This window comes from Mustela nivalis (assembly GCF_964662115.1).
Source record: "Mustela nivalis genome assembly, chromosome: 2".
Taxonomy (NCBI): Eukaryota; Metazoa; Chordata; class Mammalia; order Carnivora; family Mustelidae; genus Mustela; species Mustela nivalis.
In genome coordinates this window covers 41,472,128-41,479,980 of record NC_139021.1, presented here as the reverse complement: position 1 = coordinate 41,479,980, position 7,853 = coordinate 41,472,128, and the positions used below count along the sequence as shown (strand labels likewise).

The 7,853-nt window shown below is 40.9% G+C and overlaps 1 protein-coding gene across 1 annotated transcript in view; it reads left to right on the top strand.

Annotated features, from left to right (window-relative positions):
- Nucleotides 1-61: 61 nt before the first annotated feature.
- The window catches only part of TMEM67 (transmembrane protein 67), a 70,619-nt gene continuing 62,827 nt past the window's right edge, over nt 62-7,853 (top strand). The window contains exon 1 of the mRNA XM_082722884.1: nt 62-250. The gene's annotated coding sequence lies outside the window, so the exon portion shown is untranslated. The remainder of the gene's footprint in view (nt 251-7,853) is intronic.

Below are 7,853 nucleotides of genomic sequence, written 5' to 3'. Positions count from 1 at the left end.
GGCGTAACCCACCGCCCCGGCGCCCCGGCCACGTTTGCGCAGGCGTCTTGACGCTCACCCGCTTCCCGTTGTCAGGGGAAGGGAGGCGGAGCCCGCGAGCGCGCCGTCCCGCCCTGGGTTTGGTGAGCTTCTGCGCATGCTCAGATTCCATCCAATCCGGGAGTCTCCACCAAAGAGAGGCGATATTCCTAGACAAAGTTCGGAGTCGATTCATTGTGGTAATGAGAAGCTTCAACAAATAACTCTTGAGGTACGTTGCACAAACGTTCGTGATTTCCAGGAGTTAAGGAAGGAGATACAAAAGCAGAGAAAAGTTGACGATTTCTTTCTGTCTTCAGCTCTGCAGTAATCGTGTGGCGCAAGCATCTTCTGAAAGGCTCTTTATAAAATCTGATAGGGGATTAAAAATGTTTTATTGCCTTAGATGTTTGGCAGATACGATGCCAACACCCAGGGAGCTTAATAAATGCATGCCTATTTATATTATAGTAAATTATGCCGAATTTATAGACACTAAGAACTTTACGAAGCAATTTTTTTTGTTTGTTGTTCCTACTTCCCAGTTTTTTGAAACATGAGACAGACCAATCTTGAAAAAATGGTAAGTGAAAAGCACAATTACAGAAGTGTTCTGTGATGCCGGCTACGTAATGGGTGGTGAACAACCTTATGTTTGATTTCATTTTTTTGCAAATAAGGCAGCCTACCAGTTTTCATTTTTTTGCAAATAAAGCAGACCATCAGTTTTATAACTACATGATGTATTTATGGGTGGAGTCAAAGCTCCCTAAGAAAGCAGAAACGATATCTTTAGAACACTTTGGAGATGAAAAAAATGAATTTTCCATCTCTCTGGTAGGATTGTGAGAAGAGATCATCTAACAAGTGAATAAAAGGTGGTTCCTGGAATGAGAGCCACCATTTACTCACTTGGGTAAATTTTTTAGCCTCTACATGCCTCAGTTTCCTCATCTGTAAAATGGGGATAATAGTAGCATCTACACCATGGGCTTGCCATAAATATTAAATGAGTTAATATGCGTAAAACCTGAGACTAGGTAAGTATTAGTGGTTTCATATGTCAGGGTGATCCATATACAAGCAAAGGATAGCACTTTGGGAAGCTAGTTTCATTGAGTAGATAGCATTTGCCTTGATTATTCCCCACAGTCCAGGGTTTGGTCCTAGGGGAACCTGACCTCAAAAGCTAAAGTTTATGGAGGGCTTACTATGTGGCAAGCCCTGTGCATTATCCCATTGTATTCTTACAACTACTTTCAGAAGTAGTTACTATTATTTTTCCTATTTTACAGATAAGGGAAATGGACATAAAGGATCACATAGTTTGTTCAAAGCTACAGGGATAGTGCAAGGTAAAGCCAGGAATTGAACCCTGGTCATTTGCTCCCAGAGGCCACAGGGGAGGATTCTGTCCTTGGAGGTAGACTCCCTTTAAACAAGCACACAACCTACACTCCAGGATGTGAATATTGTCAATATTAATTCACAAGAAGAAACACTGGCAAAGTGGACCTGAGGTCAGCTCTGGCTTTTTCTGACCTGTGTATGCTCTCTATTTGAAGTCAAATGCTCAGAGAATTGTTTGCTAAACATGAAAATGGAATGAGGAGATACTTAATCTCAAAAAGTGGTTCTCAGTTAAAGGGTACCTGGAAACATTCTCACCTACATTAACAAAAATAATAACTATCATTTATTGAACACTTACTATAAGGCTAGTCCGAACAAGTGTGCTTAGATCAGACTGCCTCTTTTGGACAAGCTTAGACAGGTATTGCCAGCTTTTTTTTACTGTTATGGGATGACTAGCCCCTTCTACTCACACAGATTTTCTCCACAAACAAGACACTATAGTGAATGCCTGTCTTTTATAGTCTGCCTTCTGCCGTACTCAGATAACAATACCATTACAATCAAAGCCAGAAAATTCCAGCAGAAGTAATTGGGTTTAATTACATGGTATTCTGGTTATTGAATAGTTCTTGAACCTTTAGTATGTCGACATGGAAACCTAGTCATTTTAGAGAACAGAAAGAAAAGTAAGTTTCTGGAACAACAAAACCAAAGACTATCCTAAAATATGGTAACCACACTGAGCCGCGAGCATTCCATGGCTCTGCCTGGGCATTTAGCCTCTTCAAGCTTTTTGCCACATCTACATGACTTCCTACCCTCCTGAATGATTTTGATATCAGACGGTTTTTAGCTACCCTTCTAAGCTCTTCAACAACCACAATAAAAGCCTCTGTCACTGGGGTGCCTGGGTGGCTCAGTGGGTTAAAGCCTCTACTTTCAGCTCAGGTCCTGATCCCAGGGTCCTGGGATTGAGCCCTGCATCGGGCTCTCTGCTCAGCAGGGAGCCTGCTTCCCTTCCTCTCTCTATGCCTGCCTCTCTGCCTACCTGTGATCTCTGACTGTCAAATAAATAAAATCTTTAAAAAACAAACAAACAAAAAACCTCTGTCACTTGGTCTTAAGAGTTCCTTGATTTTCTCAATTTCAAGGACCTTTCCTCCTCTTGCACACCTTGATTTCCATTCAATTCCACTGGCATTTATTGAGCACAGACTGTGTATCAAGCACCTTGCCAAGGTTCCTGAGAGATTGGGGTGAAGAACTCACAGTCCCCTTTTCTCAGGATGCTTATACTATAGCAGAAGAGACAGGGCACATGCCATCACACACAGGAGGACATGTAGAGAATGGAGATTAAGAACTGGGTTTCTCAGTCAGGCAGATCCAAGTTCAGATCTCAGCTCTGCCATTTCATGACTGTGAATGAGTTCCTTATCCTTAAACTTTTCCATTTGTAGGGTGAAGATAACAGTACCCACCATTCAGGGCCATTTTTGAGGACTAAATGACACAGTGCTTGTAATTCCAAAGACAATGTAAGAAGAAAACCAAACAGTAAAATAAAATAATGTAGAAGGCTCTGTGTTGGAAGTCTCCTGCAGGCAGTCTTTCAGCCCCCACTCAGCTGCACAAGAATGAGCCTTGAGTCTGGAACCCTTCCTTATCAAGAGTTAAAGAGCCCACACAGACTGCACCTGGCCTGTCACCTTATGTGGGAATAGCCTTCCTTGTTTTGGGCTCACTAAGTACTCTTGTATGTGTTTCAAAACATCTATTCTATGTCACTTGGTCAACCCACTGTTGTATCTGTTCCCTGAGGAGAGGGACCAGGTTGCTTCCACTGCAGCATGAGAGGGGTGTGGCACATAGGCCAGTTGCCTTGTGTCAGTGGCCAGGAGAGACCCACTGGCCACCAGGGACTGACACCTCTGTTGAAACTGATCCTGCTGTCTCTTTTCTATGTAAGTAAAGTGTTGTGGCAAACTTTTTACTTAGTGACTCCAACCTCAAGATGCAATGGGTAGAAATGTTTGGAGTCCTCCATGAGACTGGTTACTGGTGCATGTAACAAAAAAATTTTGTGGACACAAAAAAATTCTGTCTCATGACTGGCTAGTGCCTACTCCAGGCTTAACCCACATTACATTGGTCCTCTGCCCCCTTTGTAGGCATCAAGTGAGAGAAGACAGCATTGAGATCCCCTCAGAGTTTAGAAGTTGGTAATAAACTAGAGAATGAAGGAATGAAGCAAGTTTTGATTTAATCTTTTCCATTGCAGCAAATTCTATTAAATGACAATGTATAATGCAGAACTCCAGATGCTAAGAGACAATGGGGAACAAAATTGGACATGGTTCTTGCTCTCATAAATCTGGTCATACAGGAAAGGACAGGAAAACTAGTGAATTATTCAACTGAATGTGAATTTATAGCAGGGACAAGAGCTATAAAAGGGAAATACATGATGCTGTGAGAGTATTTCATAAGAGGGCCTGGCCTGATCACAAAAGGTAGGAGGAGTTTCTTAAAGAAGTGGCAGATGAGTTGGGAAGAAAAGGGTGAGTTAACAAAGTAAATAGAAATTCCCAGGGAGGGGGAGGAAAGAGGGGTGGTTCATGCAGAGAGGTGCACTGGCTTAGCAGCATTTAGAAAACCAAAAGAAGACCAATGCAGGCAGAATGCATGAGAGTGCACAGGACAATGAAAGGATGAAGGAAGAATCAGACCCTGCTGGGAGTTGGGGTTCATGCTCAAGACTTTGAGCTTCCCCCTGGAAAAAACAATGAACTATTTTAAGCAGAGAGGTGATATATTAGACTTGCATTTCAAAAGATTACTCAGGCTGAGGTTTGGAGAATGGATTAGAGGGTGGCAAGAGTATGTGTATGAGGACAGGTTAACAGGTTTTTTTGATTTCCAGTTTAAGGTGACAGTTTGAATACAGGTGTTTACTCCCATTCCTTCCAGAAATCCTAATGATAGAAAAGGAACTTTTGAAAGAAGCAAAAACATGCAAATGAAGATAACAAGAGTAGGAGGCAGCAGTGATAAAACTTTGTGAGCAGGAAACAGATGGATAGGTCCTAAGTTCTTTTGTGAATCCAGGAGGGCTGAATCTTAAATTGACATAAAAGGTAAGAAGCAATCTGATGTGCACCAAATAAGTCCTAAAGGCCTTAGAAGCCCTCAGTATCTTTTGCTGGGGAAGGAGGTGAAAAACAGTTAGCTGAACATTAATTTGTAAAGCACTAAAGACAGGCACTTAAGACTCCTTCTCTCTAGTACCAAGAAACCTGTGTCTCCCCCACTAGAGCAGAAGACTGAAAGCTTATTCCCTGGAGAAAGTCTGACTAGGGGACAATGGGTACAAATGAGATCAGGGGTTCTATTATATCAAAGAAAGACAGTATGTAAATGATGAAACTGAATGATAAAACTCACACCCTCTTTCCCCACTAAACTGGGCAGCCAGGCTTTTCTTTCTGGGGAATCTGATCAGCACTACAAGAGAGAAGAAAGAAAAAATACTGACATGGGGGGATGCCCGAAGAAAGCCCAGGCAAATCAGGGTACACATTGTAGCCCAGTCAAGGAGCCCCACCTGTCCTTCCTTCACTTGATATTAGCCAAAAGGCTGAGAAGCGATTCCCGCTTGTCCTTAAGCTTCCTATTAGCTTTTTTTTTTTTCCAAGATTTTATATTTATTTATTTGACAGAGAGAGAGATCACAAGTAGGCAGAGCAACAGGCAGAGAGAGCGGGGGAAGCAGGCTCCCCGCCAAGCAGAGAGCCCGATGAAGGGCTGCATCCCAGGACCCCGAGATCATTACCAGAGATCACCACTGAGGCGCCCCCTAGAGCTTCCTATTATCTTTTAAGTGTGCCCCACTCTAATATGCATACATTACATATATGAACATATGAACATACATATACATAGATATAATACACATATACATAAATAACAAAAACAACATAACTGAAAAAACAGAGATTGTGCAGAGAGAAGAAAACTTTGAAACACTATCAGTTAATGTCCTCAAAGAGATAAAATATTGCATTCATGAATACCGGGATGTTATAAATGAGATATAGTCAGAAAATAAAAAAGCTCTTAGAAATTGATTAATAATAGTGGAAATGAAAAATTCAAGTGAATGTTTGACAGAAAAATCTTGGAAATTTTTCCAGAAAGTAGAGCAAAACAAAATAAATGGAAAAAATAATATAAGAAAAAAAGCAAAATAGTCTAGGAGGTCCAATATCTGAAAATAGGGCATCCGGAAAGAGAGAATAGGAAAAATGAAAGATATTCAAAGGAACAATTAAAATCAACAAGTGCTCAACAAAAGGAAGACAATGACACAACCGTGGGGTGCCTGGGTGGCTCAGTGGCGTCTGACTCTTGGTTTTGCCTCAGATCATGATCTCAGGGTTGTAAGCCGGGGCCCCACATCGGAGTCTACTTGAGATCCTGCCCCTCTGTCCCCTGACCCCTCAAATCATGCACATGCTTTCTCTCACTTTCTCTCAAATAAATCCAATAAAATAGAAAAAGACATTGAAATACCCCAAGACACAACACGGTAAAATTAAGAAAAATGAATACAGAGGAACAACCTTAAGACATCCAGAAGGTAAAAAACAAATTTAAACACAAAAGAATCAAAATGGAAGCTTTTTCAATGGCCATGTAGAAATAAAAAGAAAAAGAAGCAGTTTTTTTTTTTAAGATTTTATTTATTTATTTATTTGACAGAGATCACAAGTAGGCAGAGAGGCAGGCAGAGAGAGAGAGGAGGAAACAGGCTCCCTGCTGAGCAGAGAGCCCGATGAGGGGCTCAATGTGGGGCTCGATCCCAGGAACCTGGGATCATGACCCAAGCCGAAGGCAGAGGCTTTAACCCTCTGAGCCACACAGGTGCCCCCAGTTTTTCTTTTTAAATACACCTCCAAAATTCTGAGGGGTATTTCCAAACTAGAACTTCATACCCAAGAAAACTATTAAGTAACTGTGAGGGAAGAATAAAGATACTTGCAAATATGCAGGTCTCAAAAATTTACATCGCATGCATCTTTTTTCAGGAAGTTGATGAAGTATTTACTCTATCCAATGAAAGAAGTAAACCAAGAAAGAAGAGAATATGCAATACACTTAACCTGAGATCTCTCTTAAACACTCATTTTCCCCTTCCAGTTTAATAGATTGCATAGTCTTTTCATTCTTGGTTTATGTGTTTAAGAGCATAGATGCCTGAGGGGCACCTGAGTGGCTTCTCAGTTAAGGGTCTCCCTTTGGCTCAGGTCATGATTTCAGGGTCTTACGATCCAAGTTCCATGTTGGGTTCCCTGCTCAGTGGGGAGTTATCAGCTTTTCCTCTCCCTCTACCCCAACCGCCAGCCACCCATACAGTATGCATGCAAGCATGTACACGTTCTCAAGTGATTGAATAATATCTTTAAAAAAAAAAATAGATGCCTGAGGCAACTGAAGCAAAAATCAACAAGTTGGGCTACATCAGATTAAAAAGCTTCTGCATAGCAAAGAAAACCGTCAACAAAATGAAAAGGCAAACTACTGAATAGGTGAAAATACATACAAATCATGTATCTCATAAAGGGTTAATATACAAAATATATACACAACTATTACAACTCAACAGCAAAGAAACAATCTGATTAGAAAGGGGGCAGAAGGTTTGGATAGACATCTTTCCAAAGAAAACATACAAATGGTCAATAGGTACATGAAAATGAACTCAACATCACCAATCATTAGGGAAATACAAATCAAAAACCGCCTGGGTGGCTCAGTTGGTTAAGTGTCTGCCTTCAGCTGGGGTCATGATCTTGGGGTCCTTGGATTGAGCCCCAATCAGGTTCCCTGTTCAGTGGGAAGTCTGCGTCTTCCTCTCCCTCTGCCTGCCACTCCCCCTGCTTGTGCTCTCTCTCTCTCTTTGTCAAATAAATGGATAAAATCTTTAAAAAAAACACACACACAATGAAATCTTACCTCACATCTGTTAGACGGGTTATTATAAAAAATAAAACAAGTTTTGGTGAGGATGTGAAGAAAAGGAAACCTTTGTGTGCTGTTGGTGAGAATTTAAATGGGTACAACCATCACGGAACCTTCCACGGAGGTTCCTCTCAAAACTAAAAAGAGAACTATTATATGATCCAGCAATTCTACTTCTGGGTATTTATCTGAAGAAGATGAAAACACTAACTCAAAAAGATATGTGCACCCTCACACTTATTGTAACATTATTTATAAGTAACCAAGATATGGAAACATTGGAAACAACCTAAGTGTTCATTGATGGATGAATGGATAAAGAAAATGTGATGATATGCACATACATAGGAATATTATTCAGTCATAAAAAAGAATACAATCTTGCCATTTGCAACAACATGGATGGACCTTGAGGCATTACACTAAGTACTTAGAAATAAGTCTGACAGAGAAAGACA